This window comes from Rousettus aegyptiacus, unplaced genomic scaffold (genome assembly GCF_014176215.1).
Source record: "Rousettus aegyptiacus isolate mRouAeg1 unplaced genomic scaffold, mRouAeg1.p scaffold_m13_p_11, whole genome shotgun sequence".
NCBI lineage: Eukaryota > Metazoa > Chordata > Mammalia > Chiroptera > Pteropodidae > Rousettus > Rousettus aegyptiacus.
The window spans coordinates 68,338,643-68,359,480 of record NW_023416286.1 but is presented as its reverse complement, the minus strand read 5'-3'; the positions used below and the strand labels follow the sequence as shown (position 1 = coordinate 68,359,480).

General features: G+C 31.5%; 1 long non-coding RNA gene and 1 pseudogene across 1 annotated transcript in view; both read left to right on the top strand.

Moving 5' to 3' along the window:
- The window catches only part of LOC107519606, a 209,431-nt gene that overhangs the window by 44,884 nt on the left and 143,709 nt on the right, over positions 1–20,838 (top strand). The gene's annotated exons all lie outside the window — the stretch shown is intronic.
- Positions 9,101–9,218, top strand: LOC118609440 (annotated as a pseudogene).

The following is a 20,838-nucleotide window of genomic DNA, read 5'->3' as shown; positions in this document are numbered from 1 at the left end:
GTATGGGAAGACATTACAGTATCCTACAAGATTCCATATAGAAGCAAATTATTACACTGCATGCAGCCTGAGGAGTGCCCTCAAGAGTTGCAGGTTGTGATTGAATGATTAGGTGTGACCTCAAGTTCATGGAGTGCTGCAGAGAAGGTTTAGATGAGTTTTTGCTGGGCCGGGGATTCAGGGAAAACTCTTCAGAGGTGAGCACCCATGACCTGAGTCTTAATTATGACCATAGCTACAGTTTGGCCAAGAGTTGCCTTCATTTCACTACTTGGAGGCACTATGTACAGATGGGAGTTCAAAAATAATTAGTATGTCTGTTGTAATAAATTTCAATTATAAATTAGAAAATTCTAAGATATTATTCATGGAATATTAGTTGTATTTTATTAATACTAGAATATTGGATATATTTTCAAAAATGTCATTTTTCATGCATAAGAATATAGAACACTTTAGAATTAGAGACATTTTGACAACTTTATAGCTCTTAAAACTGTCATTTCAAAATTCTATCGAATGAAACCAAAAAATATGGTGGTTTGGTCTTTCAAAAGTTAAAAGAAAATGAAAATGAATGCATACGATCAGAGTAAAAACATATTTTTATAAATATTAAGTATCTATAATAAATTAAATGTAATTAGGATTTCTAACTTCTGGTGTAATGTTAAATATAACTTTTACAGATTTTACAGGTGGAAAATCATATGCATTCAAGGTTTACCTATTTATTTTAACTGGCTTTTGCAAAGCTGGGTTGTAAAATTATATTACTGTTCTTTTTCTAAATTGAGATTTATGGATGCACTTAGAGTGAAAGAATTTCTAAGTTTGGTTTAAACCTTTATTAAAGAATGTTGCTTTATGCAAATGTGATGGCCTTCTAGTGATCTACATTTTAAAAAATATAATAAAAATAGTCATTTTATTTTTTTAGAAAATGATTTTGTTAAAAATGCATGATGAAGTTCAGTCATTTTTAAATTATCATACTTTATAATGGAAGAAGACAATACATATTGGCAAATAATTTTAAAAGCTCCAGAGAACCTAAGAAGTCTGCTCTTTTTGTTTTTAAAAATCACTCATCTTTGGTTTTATTCAATTATAGATTGTAAGTTAGGTAGATAGGTTGACATTTTTATATGTTCTTAAAATAAAAATTGTTTTTTAAAGATGTCTCACTTTACTTAGCTATATGTAGTTTATGTTTCTCAAAAATTAACAGTATACTATAGGTATATGTTCTATTTTTAGATTATCTATTAACATTATTAGTTAGTGCAAAATGTCAAGTTAATGCAATATGTTTAAACAGGATCAACTACTTAAGTAAATTTAATTATATAAAAACGTTTTTCAGTATAATTCAAGTTTTTTGTACATTTGACTATAACATCTCATATTCAATATAGAATATACATATAATCTTTTTAGTATCTATATGACACATTACACAATTCAGTTGAGAATATACATTAATGAAATATAATTTTACAGATTACAACTTTTAGAGGTGACCTATGGCAAAAATTTATGTTATATTAGTATGTTACCAGTTTTTGAGAATAGTCCAAAATTGATGTTATAGTCATCTCATTGGAATATGATACATTATAGACAAAAATCTTTGACCACATCCCAATAAAACTAAAGTGATAAAATCCCCATAGTACAGTCCCAATAAATCTGAAATTAAAAAAAAAAAAGTTTCCAATAAAATTATATATTAGGTAATCTCAGTTTTCCTGTGAAAAAAGTTTTCATTGCTAGCTAGATTATTCAGTTTGTCTCATTCCTTCTCTTGTGAAAATGTGGAGTAATTGAGTAAAAAAGCATGACTTTGTTCTATGGCCAGAATTTAAGTACCTGGCTAATGTTCTGTGCAGAGCTGTCAAGAATGCAGCTAAAGAAAAAACACAAGGAAAATTGAAAAAAAGATAACTGGTTGCTATTTTTAGGCATTTTCATTATAACTAAACATCATTTGTTCACCATATCATTTGTTACATTTAAATAAAATGATAAGGATAAGGGTGATATTCAGTGTGTATCATTTATATTATATAGAGTTATATGTAGTATATAATACATATATACTACATGTACATATACACATAATATATTACTATGCATGTAATAATGATATATAAATTTATGCATTTGGATTTCCTAACTAGCATAAAATGTGTTTCCATCATTTTTAAATATTCTAAATTGAATATAGAGAGACACTGAAAATGAAAATTCTTATACTATAGTAATAAATGCTAGGATTCACACCAGAGCATGACAGACCTCTTTATAATCACAGTGTCAAATTGTATAAAAATTCTGGATAGCTTGTCTTTTAGAGAACAGAGTTGTGAATTTTGATGAAATACGACTTACCTGTAGGATGTTTAATGATTGTGTTTGTAGTATCATATCTAAGAAATCTTCCCCTAACCTAAGTTCACAACAGTTTTCATCTAGGTATTTTAGAGTTTGAGGTTTCCTTTTGGTGTAGGATCTAGTTTGGCTTACTTATTGTATATGGTGAGTTAATAGTTCTTAATGTTTAGTGACATTTATTAGTGAAAACATCTGGGCCTGGAGTTTTCTTCTTGGGAAAATTGTGAACTATAAATTTAATTTATTTAATAAATATAAGGAAATTTATTTTATATATTTCTTCTTGAAAAAAGTTTTTTGTATTTTTTTTGTCTTTCAAGGAATGTATCTATTTTTTCTAAATTATTAAATGTACATTTATTTAATTGTCTGTAACATTCCCTTATTATTATTTTGAAATCTGTAAAACTGTAGTGATTTAATCTGTATATTTCATGATATTGGTAATGTGTATGTGTGTTTCCTGTCTTTTAGCCTTAATTAGTTTAACTAAGATTTATTAATTTATTTGATATTTTAAGTCTTTCCCTGGGCTCCTGTGATGACCTTCTAATTTCACCCTTATGTACAGTTGCCTTTGAACATCTAAGTCTTTAAGGTCTGGCTCGCAAAAGGGGAGAAAGAGAAACATGAAGGGTAGAAGGCAAGTACACTGGCCTTTAAATTTCCTGGAAATCACTTTAGCTGGTGCAGAAGGGGCTTGCAACCATGTCGGGAAGGTACCACAGCAATGGCCACCCTCCTCTTCGGGTGGACTTGTGAAGTCAGAAACAGTAAACAGTGATCAGAACACCGATACCTGATATTTGGTGGACAAGGTCCCTTTGAATCTAGTAACACTACCTGCCTCAGGGCTGAAAGGTGGAAGATGGGTAGCTGCTACAGAGCTAGGAGCTAAAATTGATAGAAATTAACCACAATTTATTCTCTAAGCCTCCTCCAAAGATTTACAAACCTTCACTATACTCCAGAGTTCCAAAACAGTTACATCTGACAGATTCTTCCAGTGCAATTATTGTCTCAATGAGGAGACAGATTACTGGTGCTTCCTAGTCTGCCATCTTTCCAGAATTTTAAAGCAGAGTTTGTTTTTTATTTTCCCCAAAAGACTTAGAATCATATACATAAGATTCAAATTCTGATTGAGTGCTATCTATAACCATTAACAAGATGCTTAAATTCTTTGAACTCTGATTTCTTTTTTACTTATAAAATAGGGTTCCTGATAATCTGGAACACATTTACTGGAGTAAAATGTTTAATTTATGTAAGAAAGTTGAATAGTGTCTAGCATATAGTCACTAAATTAGTGGTAGTGTTTATTATGAGGTTATTTTTATACATTCAAAACATCTTAAATTTTGTTTTACAAAATACTCAAAGAAAATCAAGAAATATATAAATACAGAAAAATGACATGAAAGAGAAAAAAGGGAGTTGAAAAAACATATAAAAACTATTTTAGAACATTGCAGAATAGCTTATATAAATAAACCATAAATATTTATATATCTAATATATGCCATATATTTTTTCTAGAGGTATTACACACACACACGAGCGCACACACACATTGTACCTCTGGAATAATCTTGACATGTTTTCATTTGGATTCTGCAAATTTCATCCCTCAAAGAGGGTGTGCATTTTCTGAGCGTTTATGTTTATCAAACAATTAATCACAGAAAACATGTTTTTTCAGACTTGACTAAGTTCCTCACAAGAGTAAGGAGAAGGAATTCCCCTGGGCATAGGGTAGTTGGAAAATAACTTTCATACTTTTATGGTGCCATACTTACAATTTAATTATAATTTGCATACAATTATAAAAGAGTTCATTTTTAAGGGACTATATAAGGATTCTGTTTGCGATGACAGCGTTGAAATGTCTTCCAATATTGAACTTTTTATGTGGAACTGACCTTTTCTACTGATTTGAATATATAGATGGCATTGAGATCTATGTAGAATTTTATACATCATTAGCAGAAAGTGTGGGAAAATTATGTTTAAATAAATTTCACTAATCTGTCACCTTCATAGATAAATAGAAAAATCATGGAAAACACTTTGTCTAACAGTAACTTAGCAGAATAGTACATCACATTGCTTATCTCTGATTTTGATACATAATGCAGTTCAAAGGAAACAGGTACTAACATTGTTAGATGATTCTTAAATAACATATTGGGTCTACTGTTACTATATTAGGTCTTTACTACCAATCACTATAATTTGCTTTGAATATAAAACAGGAAGTGATAACATTCTTTATGCATCAAAGTAAATAAATCATGGTTAAAAGTATAAGGATAAAATGTATTATTTTAAAAATTATTCTAAACAAGAAATGGAGTATATCATATTAGGGTATATGATTTATTTCCTCAGAATAATAGGAACATATTTTTCTAAACTAAGTAATTAATAAGCAATTAGTAGCTATCATATCATATTTGTTAATAATTTTTTGTTCTCGTTATTTGTTTTTTTGTTAGAATAGGAATGAAAGATAGAGGAATGTCTATTTCTTCACCTCCCCACCCTCATTTTTGTCTTTTTGGTTTAGTTTGGATAAATTATATCAATATGCTTCCAAGGTTACTGATTATTTACCCAGGCGAATCTAATCTGTTCTTAAGATCATTGCAAGAATACATCATTTCTGATACTGTCATTGTCCAGCATTTTTTTTCCTACATATATTATCTGTGCACTGAAATGTATCATTTGTTCACATGCATTATCCACTTTTTCCATTTCATTTTAAAACATAATAGTTTTATTCAGTCCCCTGTCTGAAATTTCCAAGAGTTAAATCATCTTTGACTTACCTCTACTATTTCCTTCTTGTACATAGTTTATAATTACTTGCTTTGATGTGCATTATTTATTTTTTTACTATGTACGGGACATTTTATTTAAAAGCACAAAAGGTGTTCAAGTAAATAATATTTACCCCCAGCAAATGGCACACTCTTCTGTCAAATAGATTATGGGAGGAACTAAGTCAATATAATATTTAATAAAGTAAAATATCATATTTTTTGCATCTTAGTTGTTTTCAGTTTACTGTTGACTTCAAATATTTTGAGAGTAGAATCAAGACTCTCCCCACAGAGGGAACCACAGAATTCTTTGTTTTATAGCCAATTTCCCAATTGCCTGATATGTGTGAGTGTTTTCTCTGTGTTACAGCCTGGCACCAGAAAAATTTCCTTGCCCTTGAGTCCAACTTCAGGTTACATGCACTCATGAGATGTCTCTTCCATGTTATCCACACCCTAACCTTCAGAGTGTTGCTGCAGTCTACTTAGTCAATATCTGATATGTCCGAACTTTCAACTGTTTTACACTATTTTTAGCCTGGATTAGAGGAAGATGCTAAGTACTTCTCCAATCTCCTCTGTTTTCAGCCTTCCGTATACCAACCCCTACTGTATAACAATCCAGTTATTTGCTGAAGGTCTGTGGGTCTTATATTGCCATTAAGAGTTTACGAAAATTTTGTCAGTTTTCTCTATTGCTACCAATGATGCTTTTATCTTCTTATTTCCATTATATCAGAGATGAGTATTTTCCTCAATGATGGGCTTGTGTCTTGCTAGAATTTAATACGTTTATGTTTCTTTGAATTATCATCTATTTGTGGGAATTTAAAAAAAAAGTTATTTGTAGCCAATCAATCAAGCTTTTTGTTATCATTAGAATTGAAGCAACAGCACTTTGTAGCATCTACATTTTAACCAGAATTGAAAGTCCTAGTCCCTTGAGTTTTATCTCTTTTATAAATTAGTAAATTAAAATCATTTATAGAAAATGCAAATATATTCCATTTTTTCAATTAATGTATGTATACCAAAGTCAAACATTATATTACCATACATTGTGTTTATTTACCCTCAGACTATTAATTCATTGCTATTTGCTCAGTCTGCATTGTGAGCTTTGTTTTTGATTAGTGACTAGGGATTATATTTCTCTTCTACTTCATAGAAACTCTCACAATGTTAACCTAAGGATTATTTATTACTTTAATCTTAGATTTATTCTACATGTTTTTCTTTTTTTTAGGTAATGTACATAAGTATTGCACTTCATTTAATCAACCTTCATCTTTCATCATAAATACAATTTTGAAATTACCTCTAGGCCTGTGAAGACATGAAATTGAAAAATTATGTTGCAGACAACATCTGGATATTTTTATTAAATTTATTTGTACCTATTAATTAATGGTAGCAATTTCCCCTCTGCTATAAACAGGAGCTACATTTTAGTTCTCTGGGCTAGCGACAATCACTGTGCTTTGCTTTTCTAAACCAAGGAAAATATTTTTATTTTGATTAATCATATGGTTTGAGAGTTGTGATATGTAATCTAACAAAACAGAGTATGACTATGTGGCAAGCTTATTTTACTAACAAACTTAATGTGAAGTTTACATTAATTCTAATTATTCCATTGATCAGAAATAGAACATCTTAGAAGTCCCTATTATATTTTAATGTCAACATCTTCTTATTTGGATGGATTAAGCTAATTTGAGAATGAAATGAGGGGGGAGGAAATAGCATCTGTACTAGTTGGCTTACAGTATTGACATCTGTGTTTCTCTTTTTAAATTATACTGTTTTGTTATTTATTTTACTATATAATTTTAAATAAACCCTCATTTATCTATTTTGAATAAACTGCTTGCAAAGACCCTTCACTAAAACCTAAAAATCTCTACCAGATTTTTCACACAGATCTGTTTTACACAAATTAGTACCAAGAAATCATTGCAAAATGAATAATTATTTACAGCTACAAAATGACATCAAATTTTATATTTTGTTGACTCCAGAAATAAAACTTTAGAAAAATAAAATTAATAGAATGGAAAAAATATTATTTGCTTTTAAAATTGTATAAATGCATTTCTGAAGATCTCCCACAGAGAAAACATTTTTATTCCTTAATTTTTTTCTACTGGAAATTCAAGCACTAGTGCTGTCAGCTTCAAAAGCAAGGTTAAATTTGATGCAATTTGCAATGAATTTACTACTAAGTTTAAAATAGTTTAATAAAAAAGAATATATCTGATGATTATCATCCATAACACAATTAATTTTTGCAACATTTTTCACTTTATTGTCCACTTAAATGTTCAACTTTTCTGTGTGGTCATTTATCACCTAATTTCAGCTTTTGAGACAAAAGTGATCATTTATCATTTTATGTGATTCAACGTTTCACTAGACTATGACTTTTTTTAAAGACAGTTACAGGGAGTAAAATTTAATTTCTTAATTATTTATTTTTAGGAAAAGTCTATATAAATGAAATAATTTTATATGATTTTATGAATTTAATTTATTTTACACAGCTCTGAAATGACTATTACTAAAAATTTTAAAAATAATAAATAGTCCTTTAAATTATCAATTCATTTGTTCTTGCAACAAAGTTGCGAGTTTCTCAAGGACAAAGATGATGGATAATGAAGTCAATGATTATAATCATTGTAAACGGAGACATAGGCTATTTTATTTTAAATTTTCTGAGAATTAAGATACACAATATTACTTAGTTTTTTTTCTAATGAATAATAAAAGTAGATAAAAAAATTGTGGAAAAATATAATTAATGAATGACATGAGCAAGATGAATAAGGCATCCCTCACTTATATCCCTCCCTCAAGAATAACAGTTTAGTATCCATCCGCAGACAAAAGTGTCTTGTAGAAGTTGCGGGATCCAGCACAATGTGCCAAGGAACCTGGGAAGAGTTTTGTCCACCCATGCATTGGATATTGGGTATACATACAGACCTCAGTACTGGCTGTGAATCCTGAAGTGGCCCATGAACTGGCTCCAGCCTCTCAAGGTTACAGTCTAACATTCTTGGGGAACAGTGATTTATACAGTCACCCACGGTCAAGAGCCTTTGTGGACATCTAGTAATCCAGCATATTGTTGGAGGAAAAAATCTGACATTGGACTATTAGAGCTGGTAAGAACAACAGCTTGACTTCACCTGTATCCCCTAACCCCCAAGTGACACAGCTTAGTGCTCACAGAGCACTTTTGGGTCTGTTATTTCTCCTATAGGGAAAAGCGAGAGCATGCTAATGAATACCTAGTTTCCCCAGCTGAGTAGGACACTGGCAAAGGGACCTATTCCTCTCTCACCTCATTCAGTGTATAGAGTCATGAGCACACAACTTGAGATTGTTGAGCATCCAGGAGAACAGCAGCCAGGGCCTGGAAGAGGTGTCATGGAGATGCAGATCCTACTAACTCCAGCAAGAGGCCTGTGCATGAGCCTCTGGGACAACGTACCTGTGGATGCCTCCAACTGCCTCACAGGAACCCCCAGCACTCTGAGTGCCTAAACCACACACTGCTACATGCCATATCTAGCTCTCCAGGTGCACTCATGATGGTAGCAAAAGCAAGATTCGACAAATGGCTAGTAAGTGCATGCAGAAAGCCAGCCTGAGTCTACGGACCAGAGGGAGACCACAAACTTGAGCATTCAGCACTGCTCTTGGGAAAACAAAAAGGAGGCTGTCAGCACCCAGCTCGGGTAATTGTAGGATCCCGAAAAGGCATATAAGCTTGAGAATTCTGCCATGAAGGAACAAGAAGTATGGAGCAGACCTACCCATAGAAAGTCTGAGAAAGCATCAGAATTGCTAACAGAATAATGGAAGGTGACTACGGCCATGCTACCCTGAACAAGCCTGATCCCATCTGATCTCGGAAGCTAAGCAGGGTTGGCCTGGTTAGTAGTTAGCTGGGAGACCACCTAGGAAGACCTGGTGCTGTAGTCATAAAAAGTAAAAAAAAAATAAAATAAAATAAGGGATTCTAAGCTCCTTGCAAGGTCCTTGCAATCTATGAGGTCAACCAAAGATTGCTTTGCCTAAATAATAATAATAATAATAATATAATAATAATAATAGAAGGTATTTATCTTCCGAAGTCAAACAGTAGCAACTGGAGAAGGGTAATGCTACTTTAAATGCAAAGAGAACAACACAATATTTCAAGGTACATGAAAAATTAAGAAAATATTATACCAGTAAAAGACCAAAATAATCTTACAGAAATTGACCTCAAGGACATGGTGCTCTGCAATTTATTCAATAAGGAATGTACAATAGCTATTTTAAAGAAACTAAGCTGTAGAGGAAAAAAACAACAATGATAATTCAACAAAATCAATGCCATTTCTGGTATAGGTCTAGAGGAAATCTTAATCTTGAAGAAATATCTGCAGAACAGTATTCATTGACTCATTATTTGTAATACCAAGATATGTATACAACCTAAATATCCCTTGATTGTTGAGTAGATAGATGCGATATGATATTTCACAGTGGAATATTATTTTGCCTTGAGAAAGAAGAAAATCTTGCCATTTTGTGACAATATGGATGAATCTTGAGAACATTATGCTAAGTGGAATACATCACACACATAAAGACAAATGTGTATGATATCGCTTATATGTGGAATTTTAAAAAGCTGAACTTATAGAAGCAGAGTACAATGGCAGCTTCTAGGGACTGGGAGGTTTGGGAAATTGGGCAATATTGATCAAGGGTACAAACTTCCAGTTATAAGATGAATAAGTTCTGGGAATCTGATAAACAATCTAGTGACTATGATTAACAGTACTGTATTATATATTTGAAAGTTACTGAGAGAGTAAAATTTAAATGTTTCACCACACATGCAAAAAAAAACAAAAAAACATAATTATGTGAGGTGATGGAGGTGTTACCTAACCCTATTTTTTAATCACTTTTCAAATTAAGTGTAAGGAATCATCACATCGCACACCTTAACTTACATAGTGTTAAATATCAATTATATCTGATTAGAGGTGGAAAAAAATACATAAAAATTTTAAAAAGAAAGATGTGATAAGTGAAAAGGAGAATAACAATATGAATATTTTTCCAGTATATAAAACTTTATATAATTAGTAAAGTAATAGAATTAAATACTGTGAATAAACAATAATATTTATTGAATTACCAATAGAGAAAATAAAGAATATCAAATTGCACCAATAAAAGTGGTTAGGTAGGTTATTAAAATGTATCTTTACATCATGGGAGTGCTCATAGAAGATTTCAGGGTAGAAAATTCTAGGAATCAGTCTAGGCAATGAAAAAACTATAAGCTGTCAAGAACCATGGGAACAAATATTACAGAATTCCGGAGTATAGTTGAACACTTACAAAATTAGGGGAGTGCTTGATGAAGAAAAAAAGATGGTAAATTTTGGTAGATTTTCACACTTGCATGCAGCTACCATCTTTTTTTCTCCAGACCCATGACAGATAGCTGTATAAATGTGGACCAAGTTCCTGATTCCTGTTCTTGGTGTGGCTTGCTGCTGCCAGTTGAGCAGTAAGACCCTCGTCCTCCAAGGGTTGAGGGTGGATTTTGATCTTCCTGTTGGTTCACTGGGGCACCATTGCAGAAGCTGGGCATTTTTCTTGTTTTCTTGGGCTGAAGTGACTGACTTCCTGGGTTGCATCTGCAAAAGGAACTTAAAGAGAGAGTACACATATTTTTCCTCTTTTCTTATTGGGATCTAAAAGTTAAAGGAAATAGGTCAGATCACTGGCTGACTACAGAGATAATAAACACTCAGAAATTTCAAACGAAGTAGGTGAAATTACCCAAAGGCAAAATATAAATTTCATTTCGTTTTGACTGGTAAGGGGAGCTGTCTAGACCAATACTTTCACTGCTCCAATTTTCTCTAATCTCTAAATGTTTGGCTATGGCCTTTGGATCTTAATCAGATATCTTTTGAATTCCACATTTCCCACTTTTTATTTTGTATTCTAATCATAAGTCAATTTAAAATTTTCCAGTGTTGAAACAATTATACATTTCTTCCAAGCATAAATTGTGTGGAATTTTTAAGATATTTGCCCGTTAGACTCTATAAAATATGATCATTCTTATAATCTATATTCTTTAATTTTTATTACTATTATATTACTTTAACCCTATAGTTAAATTGTCTTATAAGCTGGTTTATACCTCATTTTTACGAATGTTATAAGTCTTCGATCACATGGTCAGTTTTCTTATGACTGTTTATGTATGTTAATATATTTCTCAAGTAAAGTGTCATTTTATAAAAATAAAGGCCATAGCTAAGTTCAGATGTCTACAAAATAATAGATATGTTGTATTTTTTTTTTTTTTTTTTTTTTTTTACCATGAAGTAAACTGATGCCTATGACAAAAGTACTAGATACTGGAGTGGAAAAAAGAAAATGGAAAATATTTCATTAATCTCTAATCTTTTAATGTCATCTGTTAGGCATGTTTGACTCAATCTGACTTTTTTTTTTTTTTTAGTTGTTGCTTATCTTTCTCAATTTTATCCTTTCATCTGGTTCAGTCCAGTGGTTGAGACTCAACACACACAGTCACCTTCTCTGACTCTGAAACACATAATGTGTTGGCATGAATATTGAGTGAGAACAGTAGGCTCAGAGAATTTTTCTCAGTCTTGCTATGTCAGGAGTGGAGAAAGAACCAGATGTGAATTTGAAGAAATTTTGTGTGCATGACAAACTAGCTACATGAAATAAAATATCTACCCACATTAATATAAGTACTATGAGTTTTATGTAGCTTAAATAAAAATAAAATTCTGAAATTTTCTGAAATGATTAGAACAAGTTAGTATCATTTCTTCTTTCTGTTTCTGAAAATAAACAGAAACCTTAGTGTCGATTTCATGCACTTAGTTTTAAGACATTTTGTTATCTTTCAGATATCACTAACACCGTGTAAGACATACAAAGGATCTATTTAATATCATTATAATGTAAAAGAATGTAAAAACATAAATCGAGACAACTATATTCTTTCAAGGATAGAAAAGAAGTATTTGAGTAGATTAGGATTTCTCTCCCAAGTAAAGATAAAGTAAGGATCATACACTATATTCATTCATTTCCTAAATAAGTTTACAAAAACATGGTCAGTTAATGTTGGCTCAGGACTTTGTTTCACAAGGGATAGAGGTCAGATTTTATGTGTAACTGCTTTTATTGCTTAGTTATCCAACAATTATTATTGCTATATGGAATAGATTAACACTGTTACAGATGAATTATGGACCATAAATATCATCAGTTTGTAAAACTATTTCTTAAGTTTGTTTGCCAATGCCCTGAGACAATGGATGTGAATAGAAGAGATTTTTTTTCCCCATAAAAATCATTATTCAACAATATTAAAAGGAATAGACAGTATCAAGTTGCAAAAATTTAGAGTTTAAAACTGTCTGTTAATTTAACATTTTTTATTGTCCCAGAAATTTGAAAATACCAACTGAGACCTGAAAACTTGATGATTTAAAGAAGTGAGATATTTTCACTTTACTCTCTGGTTCACCTGACTGTCTAGAACACAGGCAGTGAAAGACATTCAAAGAAGCTAACTATTTAAAGAATAATGGAAAACTCCTAAGTCCAAGAAAAAGTTCAGAGAAAAAAGCCTTAGCATAGTGCCTCATTGGCAGCAAAGTGTCAATTCTAAGTGAGAGAAATGGCCATAGAAACACATAGGTGAAATGAAACAACCAACACAATGGTGACTAGGCTTTTAGGTTTTTTGTAAACAATGAAATTCTCCCATCCCTTGCCATCTATCCCTAGAGTTCAGTTCACTGAAAAAGATAGCAATAGGTTCTGTAATAAGAGTATTTTTAAAAGTCATTTTCAGGAAGAGTTTAATAAATACATACTTTCACTTGCTTTTGCAATATACCCATACTAGAACACAATGGCATTGACGTAACACATAATGCATTAAGGCTGAACCATATTTCTCTCAGATTGGCATTTAATAGCATTTTGTCATACTTCCTAGACTTGAAAATGTGTCGTAATTGGCTATCTTCCAGGAATTCTGTAGTCATTCAAATTGTGATAAAAATAAGAAAGTAATTAAGCAATAATTACTCAGCTATCTTTTGTTTTGGTTTTTAGACACAATAATATAATCCTGGACAACTTAAAAGTAAAGGTCAATTTGTGCTCAATTGCTAACAATATCATGTCTGATCAGAATTTACATCAGACAATGAAATGTGCTTTTAAACAGCTTTTCTCTTTAAAGCTGAAGTAAAAGGGTGACCCAAAAAGATGAATAGACAAAAATACATTGAGGCATATTTGCTTCTTTGTATGTGATGTACACAAACCAGTTTGATTTCCATTTAAGTCATTCTGATATTGATTAATGTATGCTAGTAAAGCATACTGTATTATGTAGTTTCCCATGGAAATAATCCATGCCTTAAGGGTTTACAGCTTGAACATTTAGAACTATCCAAGCAGTACAATTCAGACATATGCAGCTTAGCAAGCTGGCTGATGAAAAAGCTGGCACTGAACTCTTAGTTAAGTTCCTGCGTCAGCACCATGGGCACAGGCACAAACAAGGATGATCTGTTCTGTGTCTGTGGCATACCAATGAACTTTCAATAAAATAGAACTAATAGATTTCCAGAATTAAAGACTATTAAGCTCAGTGAAAGAATAGTGAAATAGTAGCATCTCTAAACTTAACATGATCGATTTTCACATTAAAATCAAAGAGTTCATTTTAAAAAGAAACTGTCATTCTGTGATTACGGAAAAATGCTGGTGACACGTTGTCTCCTTTATACTCAGATTTTTTTTTTTTCCTGGCAAAATACTTGGTAAGGAACTTGAAACATAAAAATTAACATTGGTGAGTTAGAGGGATTTCGAAAAGAGTAAATAAAATAAAAAGTTTTAAAGTATGTTTTATTTAATCAAAAGAGAGATCATTTATTTAACAAATTTCAAAAACTTTGTATAAAGATTTTAAAAAGTTAAATATCACATATATGTGGATTAACCTAAAATATAAAATAATAAAAAATAAAAGAAAAGCTCCAATTGATGAATACTAGATATAAGAAAAATTGACATATAGAAAGACTATATTTTGCAGCCTCTGTCCCAACATTTCAACCTACTGTATGAATAGACTCATTTTAATATGACAGTCTAAAGATATGAGATATAAAAATGAAAGGTGATAAATAAATTTGCATTGTTTATGTGTATACCTTATGTTTGACATAGATATACCAAGTACACTGATATGTGTACTGATGCTGATATTAGGAGTAAACATGCTTACTTAAAATTTAAGATTTAATTTATATAGATACCATGTTATATATGTATTAGATGTATATGCATAAAATTTATGTGGTAAATGTAGCATAATTAGTTTCTGATTTTATAGATAAAATCTGTAGTCTGTCTGATGATCTTACTTTTTTTAAGCCTTTTCAATTTTCTTTACTTTTTCTAAACTTTGTCAGAAAAAAAAAAAATTCCATTTTCCAAATAATAAACCTACCCAAGTTAGATATTTTATCCTCTTCATTTTTTTTCCTACAAATAGAAATTGTTTTTTGTGATAATGAAAAGACTATAACCAGGCTATCACAAAATGATACTTATAAAAATATGATGTGAAGTGAAAAGTAGATGAGGTTTAGACAAGGTGACATTCAAAAGAATGACCATTTGTACTCTACTGTGGAGTAATAAAAATTGTTTCATAATACTTGAATAAAGAAAATTATAAAAGAAAGATATAATCAACCATATTCATACTAAGAATAGCTATTAGCACAGTTCAAGAGATACCAAATTATGTATATATCCAGGTAAAAACTGTTCAAAAACTAACTCAAGAATATCTGAAATCCAACTTAAACTTCAAATAGTAATAGTATATTTCTGAGAAATAATGCAGCTATCCTCTATTTCAAAAAAATTCATACTTACTCCATCTCCAAAGGATAACAATTTAAAGTCTGGTTACCTGTTCTGTTCAGAGTCAAGTCAGGATCTCTACATACCTCTTGTTCTGTCGTGTGTACATATCACTTGTTTTGTTTCAGCAACATGTTACAGGCATTCTTCCTCCACGATACACTCTATGCTTTTTTCCCCTTCAATTTGTATATTTTAGTATGTGTTCTATAACTGGTATTATGCCCTGGTCATTTATTCTTTGGAGACATGAAATCTGAGGAGACTTACTGCTAAGTGGTTGTTATGGTTTATATATATACCATATACGTGTGTGTCTATGTATTTATTTACTTATTTATGCCTTCAATCATATGAAGAGCCTGAATTACTGGATGAGCTAAGTTGCAGTTTCATGATTTAGTTAAATTTACTCTGGTGTAATCATTATCTCTTAGAATTGAAAAACCCGTAAAGAGTAGATTCTGGGTTGAAGAACAAAAATTCTATTAATGGATCAGGAGTTGTATTAGAAAGGATTCAATTTATACTTCTACCTTTTCTTTTCTAAATCTATGTATTTTTACTATTGATTACAGATACAGACAAGGACTCTCCTTGAAATACAGATTTTCTGATAACTATATTAATACTTAAGAACACTGATATTATAATTGCTCTTTTTGTCAGTTGTGTACTGGAGAGTTTTCATAATATTTATATGAAAGCAAATAGATCTGGACTTCATAAAATGGACAAATGTTGACTCTCTTTTCATCTTTAACACGTGCACATTGAATAGATACATCCTCTAAATTTAAAAAGAAGACTTAGAACTAGGAGGTCAGAAATTCAGTCTCTTGGATCGAGAAGATCAGTGCACAAAAATCAGCATAGGAAACAATGTTTCTGATGATGCCTTAGTCAGTAAGCTGGGGAAGGAAGGTCAAAGGGGGGGATAGTAAATAATTTTCATAATCAAAAACATATCAGAAATAAATCTAACTGTGGAAGTATACACACACACACACACATATATGTGACTGTGGAAGTATACACACACACACACATATGTGACTACATATATGTGACTACATATATGTGTGTGTGTGTGTGTGTGTGTATTCCTTACTGTTAAAGTGTACAGCTGAAACTTATTGGATTTTGTTAACCAATGTCACCATAACATAAATAAATTAATTAATTATTTTTAAAAATCAGAATTAAAAAAAAAATTATTAGTTTCAAGTATACAGTACATTGTTTAGACATTTATATAGTTTATGAAATGATCCCCCTGATTGCTCTTTCTCTCCTCTGGCTCCACACGTAGCCAATACATTAATGCTGAATGCATTCCCTATACTGTGCTCCCCATCCCTGTGACCATCTATTAACTAATAATTTGTACTTCTTTAGCCCTTCACTCCTTTCTCCCAGCCCACCAACCTCCACCCCCCTCTGCTCATCACCAGATTGTCCTCTATATTTGTGAGTCTGTTTTTGATTAGGTTGTTTGTTTTGTTCCTTAGATTTCACATATAAGTGAAGTCATATGGTATTTGTCTTTCTCTGTCTGACTTATTTCACTCAGCATAAGAACCTCTAGGTCCATCCATGTCATTGTGAATGGTAGGATTTCATGTTTTTAATGGTCGAGTAATATTCCATTGTATACATGAACCATATCTTTATCTAGTCGTCTGTTGATGGGCATTTAGGTTGCGTCCATATCTTGGGTATTGTACATTATGCTGCCATGAACATAAGGATGCATTGATCTTTATGAATTATTGTTTTTGTTTTCTTTGGGTAAATACTCAGAAGTACAACTGCTGAGTCAAAAAGTATGTCCATTTTTAATTTTTTGAGAAAAGTCCAGACTGTTTTCCATAGTGGCTATACCAATTTGCAGTCCCACTAATAGTGTATGAGAGTTCCCTTTTCTTCACATTCTTTCCAGCATTTGTTTTTTGATTTATTGATGCTAGCCATTCTGACAGGTGTTAGGTGATATCACATTGTGCTTTTAATTTGCATTCCTCTGATAATTAGTGACCTTGAGCATCTTTTCATATGTCTATTGGCCATCTGAATTTCCTGTTTGCAGAAATATCTGTTCAGGGCTTCTGCTCATTTATTAATTGGATTGTTTGTTTTTTTTTTCTTATTGAGTTGTATGAGTTCTTTATATTTTAGATAATAACTTCTTATCAGATGTATCATAAGCAAGTATCTTTTCCAGTCAGTCAGTTGTCTTTTTGTTTTGTTGATGGTTTCCTTTGCTGTATAAAAATTTTTAATTTGATGTAGTCCCATTTGTTTATTTTTTCTTTTGCTTCTCTTGCTCAAGGAGATATATACAAAAATAACTTCAGTTTTTTTAAAGAATAATTCATTAATTAAGAAAAAAATTTCCAACTGTATTGGAAAATATTGGAGCACAGAAAAATTTGTTATAAAAAGTGAGATTGATAGAAATGACAAGAATTTTTTGAATGTACTGAAACTAGTATAAAAGACAATATTTATATTATCTTTATACCAAATAAAAGGTACTATTGCATATTGTATATATATTCGTGACTGTTATTTTATATTTTATTCTTATTTTCATAATAGGTATAGTGTAAACTTTTGAAAAATTTTTTTGTCAATAAGAGGCAAAGTTGTTTTAAGAGAAGTTTATTTACAATGTTACATTGAAAGTCAAGGGAAATTTTATACATTGATGGGAAAGGGGCTTTAACTTATTTTTGCCAAAAAACTAGTCTATGTGTATATCTTATAAACTGTAATGAATATATATAGTAACATATGTCATGTTTTGTTTTATTTTACTTATATTTGCTTTCTCAAATTCATTTTTTTCTTCTCCAAAAACTTTCAGAAAAAAAGAAGCCTTTCATTTCTCAGTTGTGTGACTGAATGAGGACAGGCACCATAACAGCCTCAGCAACCATAAATCACACTTATGAGCGCCTTTGTTCACTGGACTTTCATCACAGATGTCAGCATTCCCCCTGTTATCTCTCCTGAAACAGGATCAGATTCACAGAAACAGGCCATTCGATTCCTATTCCTTTCTGTGAATCTCTCCTTCCACTGACAGAACAAGAGCAGTGTTCTGGTTTAGAGCTCTTGAAATTGATATTGCTGGGATAGGTGTTCCTATAACAAAAGCAAGGCACAAAGCTATTGTGAATTCCTCATGTTGGGATTAGAAAAGGAGTACTTTCTATCTATATTCACTTTGTTATTCAAATAGTGTTTCAGACAGATCTTTCTCTTCTCCTGTTAGTCATACCTGTGTAGGTAAAGGCAAGAACAAACTAAAGCCTCACCTTGGCACCTGAGATGTTCAACTAGGGTAAGACAAGCTTCTCTAGCATTGCAAATACTAGTTTCTTAAACAAATACCCATATGTCCTTCTGTATCCTTCAACAGTGTGCATTTTGCTTTTCCAGTACAAAATATTCCAATTTACATATATTTTGAATTAAACCAAATGAAAGAAAAAATAATGTGTATTTTAAAAGAAAAGTGATATTTTATTCTCTATTTTTTTCTGCCTGGGAGAGAGATTTCTCTCTCAGATATTTTTATGGGAAATGCAGATTCTTATAGGAAGCATCTACCAACTTTGTCCTTTAGGAAAGAACCACAAAAGGACCATCAGTCCTTAGGTTAACTACATTTTGGAGGCGGTTTAGAGGAAGTCTCCAAAGCCAACCCTGTAAAACTTGTATAACATGGAAACCACTCGAAATGATACTCTATGGAGAATTTGATTTATTTCTTTGATACAATTACTATAAGCTGGCTTTATATTATTTTCTTACAACTCTCCTTATAAAGGAACTTTTATTTGCTATTATGACCCTCAATTTATCAAAGTTTAATGGAAGCCTACAGTGTACCATGTAATATGAAATATATTGGTATTAAAAAAGATATAAAATTAAAATGTGGCCTCTGCCCTTATAGAGCTTGTGTATTAGGAGATATGGAAAGCAAATGAGCTACTATATATCAGTAAATAATTGTTATCATGATGAAAGTAGAGGCCTTTTGTCTTAAATGGCGATGATCTTAATACACAAAAATATTTACTAATCAATCAAAACTTTACCTTTAACTATATTGCTGCTTGGTTTGTCTGGATTCATCCAGGTACCTTCAGGTAGCTTCCCACAACATACATTTCTGACCAGCTTTAGCAATATGGTACATTCAGTCAATTCAAACCATGTATTTACTTCACAGGAAAAGTCAAATTGATTACTTGTTATGCCATGTCTTTCCAAATAGCATTTGCATTGCAGCGTTGACCTTTGCCACATCTTATCTGACTATGCTTTTCTACATTGTTTTGCTTCCATATTGACAAAGATGATATAAGCAATAAATGAGAAGAATTTCATTAATTGCACCTTTCTAGAGAAGGCAGTGAATAGAATTTATCAATGTCAGATATGAAAAGTGAAGAAGAAAAATGAAGAGGCTATTTAAATTAATATAAAAATAAAGATATGTAAAACAGAAAGAAAATCAAAGTTTAAAATAGATTAGAAATAATTTGGACTTTTTAAAAATTGAACTTGAGTGTTTTATAGCAAACTTCCACTGTCCCTCCGTGAAAATAAACATAGCTAAAACTAAGCTTTCAGAAAGCTGATAAAAATCAAGAAATCAACTATAAAAGAAACATTTAAAAGAGACAGCAATTTAGACACCACTAAATAGAAGAGACAAGCCTTTAATAATTTTAATAACAAAACACTATTAAAGGGGAAAGGCAATTAGAAGTCAAATAAATTAAATTTTAAATAACTTAATAAACAAAAAGCCAAGTTCTAATTCCGTTGCAGGCAAGTCACTGACTTTTAACTCATGTCCTTGAAAAATATTCAGACATGCCCACTTACTATTTCTGATACAAAATATGGGGGAGTTTTTCTCTGCTTTTGGTTAACTTCTAAAAGGTTAAAATATTCTCCTCACTGAATTGTAAGCTCTGACAAGACAGAGATTCTTTTGCCTCATTTGTTGTTGTAGTCAAGGTTTTCTTCAGTAGGCGCTAATATATACTTTCAGAATTACTGTTGAATGAATTTGTGGCAAAGTAATTCATTGAAATATTCACATGTGTTTTATTCTCACTGCTTCAAATAATTAGAAGGAAAATAGTTAAGGAATTAGAAGTGAAATTTGTGTTAGCCTCTCTCAGTCCATTTCCTGCCTCTAACCCAAAGGAAAAGTGTGATGTTATACATGGCAACTTGGGCATCCCTTGTCCTCAAGGTATAATTAAATGGCTTTTGTTGAATAAAACCTAAAAAGTATGGAGAAATAGTAATAATAATGAAGAGGCTCTAGGACTTAGAGAATAAAGAATCATGAGAATTTGAAGGAGCTTCCTTTAAGACAGGGACATTTCAATTAATACAAAAGAAGGACATAGGGTTTAGGATCTGACTAGAAGCACAGACCCTTGCCTGTACTCTAGTCAGTACTTCCATGAAGTAACAGAACCCCATAAAGGAATGGATCCAGGGTTCTTATCTAAGGACCCCGACTTCTCAGCCCTAACAAACAAATTTT